Consider the following 10,584-nt stretch of genomic DNA (forward strand, 5'->3'; position numbering starts at 1 on the left):
TATGTTGGCAATTCTGAGCCCATCTCTGGGTGGGAAAAGGTGGGGTATGAGTCCAGCAAAATAAACACCTGCAATTTAAATACAATACAGGACATGCCACCACCACCACGCCCCCCGGAAACATGAACTCTCAAGTGAGAAAATTACCATCTTATTCCTTTCCATACCTCACAACAGACACTTTGTGATGTAGGTGGGGCTGAGAAAGTTTGAAGAAAAGCATGAGTAACCCAATGTTACCCTGCAGGCTTCAAGTGGAGAAGCAGGGAAACAAACCAGGGACAGGGAAACAAATTCTGCACATTAGAGTCTGCAACTCTTAAGAACATAAGAACAAGCCAGCTGGATCAGACCAGAGTCCATCAAGTCCAGCACTCTGCTACTCACAGTGACCCACCAGGTGCCTTTGGGAGCTCCCGTGCAGGATGTGAAAGCAATGGCCTTCTGCTGCTGTTGCTCCAGAGCACCTGGTCTGCTAAGGCATTTGCAATTTCAGATCAAAGAGGATCAAGATTGGTAGCCATTGATCGACTTCTCCTCTGTCAATCTGTCCAAGCTCTTTTTAAAGCTATCCAGGTTAGTGGCCATCACCACCTCCTGTGACAGCATATTGCTGCCCGATGGAAGCAACTAATGCTCTCCTGTCATTAAAATAACTTTTGCTACAACAACATTTCTGTGTGGTAATAAAACATTTATTAACAAAATTGGTTCAAGGTAAAACAGAAGCGTAAGGCGCAGCATGGGGGTCTGATCTTGTGGTGTGTGTACTGGGCAGCCAACCGTGCTGTCCCCCAGACACCTAAATTTTTCTCAGCACGCCTGCTGATGAAAAATTATAAAGCACACTGGAGCAGCTGTGAGATTCCAGACGGGCGGTCGCCACTTCCTGAAGACTCTTTGCTGCCAGGGGTGCAAGCCATCTAAGCCCACGTCTGGGCAGGTGACCCCTTGGCTTGCTACACCCCAAACCTCGTGAGGAGGTTCCACCACAGCGGGTATTTTGCCCGCTGTCCCCCCCAACTAAAGATCAGTCCCCCATGCGCAAACCGCCGCAAAAACAACAACAATAAAGCGCATGCATTAACACAGAACAAAACGGGGAGAGGTGGGTGGGCAACGCGCACGCTCGAACAAATGAGGAGGTGGAGAGGCCGAGCACAGGCCTAAGTAGGCCGCCCGGCCCCACCTCCCTGGATGACGTCAGGCCCGCCGGACCCAGCGTTGCTGGCAAGCCAAGCCTCGCGAGCCCAGAAGAGCTCGCAAGGCAGGGGGAGGGGAGGAGGCAGCCATGGAGGCTGTCCCTTCCCCGCCAGCAATGGCCGCCGCGGGTAAGTCACGGCTGTTCCTTCCAAACACCAATCACACGTTGCGTGAAAAAATGTTTCCTTTTATTAGTCCTAATTCTTCCCCCCAGCATTTTCAATGTATGCCCCCTGGTTCTAGTATTGTGAGAAAGAGAGAAAAAATTCTCTCTGTCAACATTTTCTACCCCATGCATAATTTTATAGACTTCAATCATATCCCCCACTCAGATGTCTCCTCTCCAAACGAAAGAGTCCCAAACACTGCAGCCTCTCCTCATAAGGAAGGTGCTCCAATCCTTCAATCATCCTCGTTGCCCTTCTCTGCACTTTTTCTATCTCTTCAATATCCTTTTTGAGATGTGGTGACCAGAACTGAACACAGTACTCCAAGTGCGGTGGCACCACGGCTTTACATAAGGGCATGACAATCTTTGCAGTTTTATCATCAATTCCTTTCCTAATTATCCCCAGCATAGAATTTGCCTTTTTCACAGCTGCCATGCATTGTGTTGACATTCCCATGGAACTATCAGCTAAGACACCCTAATCCTTTTCCTGGTCTGTGACTAGCACTGACCCCTGTAGCGTATATGTGAAGTTTGGATTCTTTGCCCCTATGTTCATCAAGTTGCATTTTGCTACATTGAACTGCATCTGCCACTTCTTAGCCCACTCTAATTTATAAAGGTCCGCTTGGAGCTCTTCGCAATTAGAATTAGATCTAGGATCACCTCTCCCCTGGTTGGTTCCACAACCATCTGCTCTAAGCCACAGTCATTTAGCATACCAGAAATGCTCTCTTCTTACTATGACCTGAACATACATTTTTCCAGTTTATGTGGGGATAGTTGAAATCACCCATTACCGCTATGTTTTTGCTTTTGTTGGCCTCTCTAATTTCTTCTTCCATCTCAGAATCTTCTTGTGCGCTTTGGTCAGGGGGACAATAATATATTCCAAATATTAAACTATCATTCACACCTGGTATCGATATCCACAGTGCTTCTGCAGGGGAATCAGCTCCCCTTGCATTGTCTATTCTATGTGACACTCTGCTCCCTTTGATGTAGAGGGCAACGCCATCCCTGATATGCCCTGTCCTATCCTTAGATCCATCCATTCATTCATTCCTTCATCCATCCATCCATCCATCCATTCATTCATTCATTCATTCATTCATTCATTCATTCATTCATTCATTCATTCATTCATTATACTTGTATATCGCCGTCCCCTGGAGGGCTCAGATGGGATATGAGAGATTTTCAAATAAATATTATTATCAGCCGTTTTGAGGTCCTTCAATTAAATGTTATTGTTTAATTTTCACTCTGAAGTCACCTTTTTCCTCTTCTTTTCTTTTTTAAAATGTGTTTTTGGTAAAGGCATTGAAAAGTCTGTCTGGTGAAGCACCAGATCTCAACCCTCTCTCAACCCTTATTTTTTTCCCGGATGTTTATTCAGCTTTTTCACACAAGCCAAAACACCAGCCTTTAGCCAGTGCTAAGGTCTAGAATAAGAAGGGTGGCTTTATATTTCAGTCCTGTAAGGTGCTTCAAAGTTGCTTAAAATTCTTTTTCCCTTCCTCTCCCCACAACAGGTACATTGTGAGGTAGGTGGTTCTAAGAGAGTTCAGAGAGAACTGTGACTAGCCTAAGGACACCCAGTAGGCTTCATGTGTAGGAGTGGAAAAATAAATCCGGTTCACCAGATTGGAGCTTTCTGCTCTTGTGGAAGAGTAGCGAATCAAAACTGGTTCCCCGGATGAGAAATCATTGCTTTTAACCACTATTAGTTTGCATTAGTAGGGGAATATCACCTGTGGGGAAATGCTTGTCCATGCAGACCACAACATGGATCTCCTCTATGTAGCAACCATGATGGCGACCCAGCAAATCGTGATCTGAAATATATGTAACACTTTGTTTAAAGTGTTCAGAAGAAGGCTGAGAGTCATCAGGAAACTTTTCCACAATTATTGATCATGTCTACTAGGAATGCTGTTTGCAGACCACTGTTTTAATGTTTTGGAACATCATTTTCCCAGTTAATCTTATTCTTCTGCTGATGGCTTCTGCCATTTATATTGGATCTCATCACTTGGTACTGCAAACACAGACGTTAGTCTTCCCCTTCTGTCATCCTTCATTGGAGACACTGATTGCCTTTCATCAACTTGAGACAGAGAAGATATGTTTTCCCACCTTAGTATTTTTTTTTTAAAAAAACACACCATCAAACATGGATAGCCAGAGAAACCCTGAGAGGCAATAATGATGCTAAGAAAGCTTTTAATTGGAGAACAGAAAGAGAACTGCAAGATACAAGCGACTGTGGACTTCAAACCAAATTAAACAGCACAGAAAACTGGTGGACGTTTGCATTGTCAAAATGTCCTGCTGAGTAAAAAAATAAATAAAAAGAACCACTAGGAATTCATGGGCTTGCAGGGAGTGTCCGCCCACCCCCATTCAACACTGAACTTACAAAAGAAAGGAAATATTTTGCAAACGTTTTGCAAACATTTTAGGAGATTTGTACAAAAAAAGGGCCAGTACTCTCTTAGGCTCATTCCGCACATGCAGAATAAGGCACTTTCAAACTGCTTTCAGTGCTCTTTGAAGCTGTGCGGAGTGGCAAAATCCACTTGCAAACAGTTAATGAAAGTGGTTTGAAAACGCATTATTTTGCGTGTGCGGAAGGGGCCTCTGTCCACATTTTCTACCCCAGGCATAATTTTATAGACTTCAATCCTATCCCCCCTCAGACGTCTCCTCTCCAAACTGAAGAGTCCCAAACGCTGCAGCCTCTCCTCATGAGGAAGGTGCTCCAGTCCCTCGATCATCCTCGTTGCCCTTCTCTGCACTTTTTCTATCTCTTCGATAGGTTTGATTCTGCACTCCTCAAATAAGTAGCTAAGTCTAATCAGGTCAGTTGGATTTGTTTTCCTGCTCCTCCACATGAAGCCTGCTGAGTGATCATGGGACAGTCACAGTTCTTCAGAATTCTCTTCGCCTATCTCACCAGGTGCCTGTTGTGGGGTGCTGTGTGGTTTCCGGGCTGTATGGCCGTGTTCTAGGAGCATTCTCTCCTGCCAGCCCGGAAACCACACAGCACCCCAATGATTCCGGCCGTGAAAGCCTTCGACGATACGAAGAGTAGGTGATTGTAAGCTGCTTTGAGTCTCCTTAGAGACTGTTATGGTGTATAGAGTCCAACTGCATAGAGCGGTAACCACAGCCCCCATAATATTGTGGTGGGAAGCAACCGTGACCATACCCATAACCACCATAATAGAATGGTGGGTAGCAGCCACGGCCGTAACCACTGTAGTAGGTGGGTGGGTAGCAGCTTCCGCCATAGCCACCATAACAGATTGATGGGCCACAGCTATGGCCATAAGTTAGAGGAAAAATGGGAGTAAAAAAACCTCTTCATCTTCTTCCTCGATTTTATTCCAGCTGGGGTTATGGATTGCGCACTCCATTATTACACACAGCAACAGAAAGAGAATATAAGTTTTCCCTTCTTTTTCTTGCGTCTCTCCCATCACCATTTCTTTACTTTGCAAGAAGTGAACATTGAGAGTGGATAACAAGAGAAACCCAGACAGGCAACTGTGATGCAAAGCAAGCTTTTAATTGGAGAGCAGAAAGTGGATTGCTGCACGGAACAACTGCAGCCTTCAATCCCAATAATACACTACAGGTGGAAAACTAAAGGATATTTCCAAGGTCAGGTTGTCCTGCAGAGGATAAAACAGCCTGGCTAAGATAGCAGTGGACCTCCATGAAAATGCAGGTGGTATCCATTAGCGAAACAGTCATTCATTAAAGGTAGAGCGCACTGTGAGAAAGGCAGGGATGTAACAGATTTAGAGAAGTGCTGAGAACCCAACAGTAATCACAGAACTCGGCATCTCTGAAATCAGTGCCCGACAAGCTCGGGGGCAGATTTACTGGGTGTGAATGGTCATTTCATGTTTTCATTGAAAGTCCTCTCCAGCTTTTAGCAGGGCCCACTGATACTGCTACAGCTGTACCTTCGAGAGGGACGGTAGCATCCCCCTGAACTATAGCCACAGGGATCATAACAGATGCTACCACGCCTAGGTCCACACCCCAGTCCATAGCTGCTTGAGAAATGACCATAGAGTCCACCACAACCGTAACCCCGGCCGTAACCATAGCCCCCATAATATTGTGGTGGGAAGCAACCGTGACCATACCCATAACCACCATAATAGAATGGTGGGTAGCAGCCACGGCCGTAACCACTGTAGTAGGTGGGTGGGTAGCAGCTTCTGCCATAGCCACCATAACAGATTGATGGGCCACAGCTATGGCCATAATATGGGTAATAACTGGATCCTCCGTCGCAGCTGGCAGAGCTAGCACCAATGTGCTTCCCGTAGCCACCATGGCAGCTGCCAGAATAGATGCTTCTGTGGTGGCATGGATCGCAGTGACTGTGGAGTTTGTGGCTGCCCATATTGTTTGAGGCTTTGGATCTGAAACGACACAACATGTAATACAATTAATTGGACATGTGTCTCTGAAGGGGAAACTTCAGATACAATTGGTATGGAATAACACCAGCAGACAGATTCAGCACCATCTAGTTTATTTCATCCAGCATTTTCCTTTACACGGATATAATTGGAGCCTTTCAGAAAATGGACACTGGGGACCCCTTTTGGAGACTAAAATCCTTCTTAGTAGCATGATTAAATGATCTAGGGGTATGCAGATTTCCAGAGTATTTTTTCCAAATTTTTCCCATATATTATTGGGACCCGTCGTCCTTCCCTTTTTTTGGTTTGGGGGGAGGGTTTGTTACTAGGCTTTTCGGTGCCTTTATTGTATTACCGCTGTTTTAAATGGGATTTTACTGTTTATTTAGTAATTTAAACTGTTGGAGCCTAGGTAATTTGTTTTTATTGTTTGCTCCTCGTTAGTACTGTATTGGATTTTATGTTGTAAACCACCCAGAGCCCCTCGGGGATAGGGCAGTATAGAAAACGAATCAATCAATCAATCAATCAATCAATCACCTTTTGGTCGTCCCTCAAAAAATAGGTTTATTTTGCCAACAAAGGAACATATTATTTTGGTAGAGTCTCTTTAAAAAAAACATGATGGCAACTAAATGGAATGCAGCATACAATGAGAAGTTTTGTTTTCTCCTAGAAACTTTTTTTTGCTTCCTAAATGTGCTTTAGTGTGGTTAACAACAGGTAGACTCTAATCTGGAGAACTGGGTTTGATTCCCCACTCCTCCACATGAGTGGCGGACTCTTATTTGGGGAACTGGATTTGTTTCCCCACTGCTACACCTTGGACTAGTCACAGTTCTCTCTGAAATCTCTTAGCCCCACCTCCCTCACAAAGTGCCTGTTCTGGGGAGAGGAAGGGAATGAGTTTGTAAGCCACTTTGAGACTCCTTACAGTTGAGAAAAGTGGGGTATAATTCCTAACTCCCCTTTCTCCTCCTCTTTTTCCTCTTCTGATTTCTCCATTGAAACACCTCAGTATCATGTATACTTATGTTAAGAACATAAGAAAAGCTATGTTGGATCTGACTGAGGTCCATCAAGTCCAGCCTTGTGTTCACACAGTGGCCACCTGGGTGCTTCTAAGAAGCCCAAGACAATTGCAGCAGCGTTATTCCACAGTAGCTGATGTAGTTGGCGTGCTCGTCTGATATTAGAGAGATACCCTTATGGAAATATCCCCAAGTATTTGGCAGGTAGAAATGACTGTTCAGCACTTGTGCCAAAGTCCCCACTAACCTTACAGAAAATACAATCACTGAAGGGACCACCCTAAAACCTTGCTGAAGGCCTTTTTCTGCTTGCTTTAAATTGGGATGGATTTTAATTTATATTTTAAAAAAACAGCTGAAGAATGCTCGTTAATATATGGCCCAGGCTAGCCCAATTTCTTCAGATCTTGGAAGCTAAGCAGGATTGGCCCTGGTCAGCAATTGGACAGCAGACCACAATGGCAGTCCAGGGTCACTATGCAGATGAACTATCTCTGGTCGTTTCCCCACTTACCTCGACCAAAGGTTGCTGCGCGCTACTCCCAGCGCGCGTCATTTCTGGCACGCTCCCGGGCTTCCCCACAACCCCGCGCTCTGCGTGGGGTCATCAAAAAACGCCGTTTCGAGGAGCACCAGGAATGACGCGCGCTGAGGGGGCGCGACAGCGGCAGCGTCGTGGCGGCCGCGTTGTCGCCGCCCCTGTAGTAGGGAGTGCCGGGGGACCCCGCGCTACTTGGGGAGAGTAGCACGCAGCAGCAGGTAAGTGGGGAAACGACCTAGGAGGATGTGGCATCTGAATAGTCCTTTGAAAACCGTATGGGGTCACTCTAACTCAGCTGTGACTTGATGGCCCTTTACACACAAAGTCAGCTTAGTGGCATGCCTCACAGTAGATTTTGCTGTAAACTATATGTATGGTTAACTTCGCACCTTTAGCTTCATTTACTATCTGACCGTGACACACAGCTGTGTTCCTGTTTCATCACCTTGAAATTTAAGTTCTATTGTACTCAAAGGATTCTGTACCCATACTTAATCTAAGTTGGTTTCTCAGGAACAACACCTTCTTTTTCATTAGCTGTTCCTCTAAAGGAGGAGACCTTGCTGATTACAAAAGGGCTTACTTCCAGTTGACAGTTATGCCTTTCATAGCCAATTGACTTCAATAGACTTGCAAATGTAATGCAGCTCAGGATGTAATGCCTCTCAGGATGGCCTGATAAGCATGCTTACACTTACAGACTTATAGCTTTCCCCTAAGCATATTTACCCAGAAGTTGATCCTTCTGGGTTCGGGCAACTTTACTCTGATTTGATGTTCAGAAAAATGCATGTGCTCATAGCTTTAGAATAAACCTCTGAATGTACACCTCAGATCAACATAGCATCTTTGCAGTCCATCATGCAAGGTTCTAATGCTTTTGACTATTGAGAAGGTTCCAGTGACCAGCAGGAAGATGGTCTAGGCTAGCCTGCTCTCATCAGATCTTGAATATAGACCGCGGGGGCAGTCTATAAGCCCAATAAATAAATAAATAAATGAATGAATGAATGAATGAATGAATGAATGAATGAATGAATGAATGAATGAATGAATGAATTTCTTCTCTTGCCTTGATCTGGATGGCCCAACCTAGCCTGATCTCATCAGATCTTGGAAGCTAAACATGATCTAAACATGATCTAACCAGAACTTGGATGAGATATCACCAAGGAAGTACAGAGTTGTTCCTATCTCACCTTAGCTGAATAGCCCAGGCTAGCATGGTCTCCTCAGATCTCAGAGGTTAAGCAGAATCAACTGCTTAGCACTCGGATGGGAGACCAGAGGCAGGCAATGGAAAACCACCTCAATTTGTCCCTTTTAAAAAATCTGGATGGCCCAATCTCATCAGTTTTTGGAAGCTAAGCAGAGTTGGTCCTAGTTAGTATCTGCATGGGAGACCACCAAGGAAGTCCAGGGTTGCTACAGAGAGGCAGGCAATGGCAAACCACCTCTGAATGTCTCTTGACTCAAAAATTACATGAAAGGTAGTCATAAGATTACTTTGATGGCATTTTCCACCACCACCCAAGTTAACTTAACCTAAGCCTGCCAAGTTCCCAAGCTTGATGAATTAAGGGACTTATTCTAAGGCCTATTGTCAAAATTTTCGTTTTTCTGAAGAGCAGGAAGCTTATAAAGGAAAGGAGCACATTAATTGTTCAGAAAGTATTTATTATGCAAAATATAATCACACTGTTTTTAGAAAAGTGTCAAAGAGGCATTTCAAAAGGCGCAAAAGTGATTGGATCAAAATGGGACTTACTTGAAAGAAGAATGGAGCTCAAGTGAAGTTGAAGGAACTGAAAACGGGCTGTCCTTTTATATTCACCCAGGGATGGTCTTTCATTCACGAGCCACCCTTCTGCACAACATTCAGTCCAAATGTTTATACTCACTCAGTTTATACTCAGAGGTGATGTCTTAAGTGCTTTAATTGTTCTTCTACTTCTCAATTTTCGATTTACTAGTCTATCAAAGGCAATTCTGCACCCAAGATCTGCCAACACCCTTCTCTTCTCTTTCATATTAACAAGCTTGTGAATGAGTTTAATACCCACTTCAGGATAGCCGTTTGTACATTTTTAACTACATATTTACCGAGTTGGATGAGGTAAGGCCGACATTTCAAATCATCTGAGAAGAGTTGTAAATTCCAGCTGGTTACCTCCAGCCTCCCATTGGGACGTTTCCGACAATTAGGATAATGATTTTCAATGTTGCACTTTGTGCATACACATTTCTTAACCATTCAGATGCCAATAGCCATCATCACATGGGAAAGAATCAATTTTGTGAAAGAATATATTTGCCTTTAGTTGTCACGCGGACATAGGGTTGCCACTTTCCCTTTCCCTCCTTCAGCAAAAAAACTGAAACCTAGGCTCTGATGCCACTGATATGTAATCCAGAACACACCGGGAGTGACATCATCATGTTTCTGGTGATCTGAGGATGCGCTGGTGTTTGGACAAAAAAGCAGCAGAAGGCCATTGCTTTCACATCCTGCATGTGAGCTCCCAAGGGCATCTGGGGGCCACTGCGAGTAGCAGAGTGCTGGACTAGATGGACTCTGGTCTGATCCAGCTGGCTTGTTCTTATGTTCTTATGTTCTTAAAAGTCATTTTACCATAGAGTTTTTGCCCAGATGCCAGAGCATGCACACATCACCAGTGATGTGATGACATCACTTCTGGTGAGCATCACAAGGGACATTGACAGATGGGCCTCAGTTTGTTGCTAGTAACTTCCCTCACTAGCTGGGGGAATGGTGCTGGGGGAAAACCCAAAGTGGGTGATCACAACCCCAGATTGAAGGAAAAAAACCTTTTTAACCCAGGCTCAGCAAAATAAAATGGGTTAGAAAAATGTGTGTGGTGAATTCTGTGGAAACTTCTCCCCCATGACACTTTTTCACACCCCTAACCCACTATATTTTGCCTGTGAAGAATCACCCACTGGTTCACGGGGGGGGGGGGATCACCACACCACACACAAAAACTGTCCTATCATAGGACAGGTTTCTAGAACCAACTTCCCTTTGAAATGCTGGTTTTCTGTACATAAGAAGTTTTATTTTCATGAAAAAGCCTTCATTCTTGTGGGCCCTCGTGCTGAAATGGCATGGGATCAGATTCTTGTATGGAGCAGAGAATTGGAGTCCATAGCAAAGATCACGCGCTGTTTTAG

Source organism: Sphaerodactylus townsendi, linkage group LG01 (genome assembly GCF_021028975.2).
Source record: "Sphaerodactylus townsendi isolate TG3544 linkage group LG01, MPM_Stown_v2.3, whole genome shotgun sequence".
Lineage (NCBI taxonomy): Eukaryota > Metazoa > Chordata > Lepidosauria > Squamata > Sphaerodactylidae > Sphaerodactylus > Sphaerodactylus townsendi.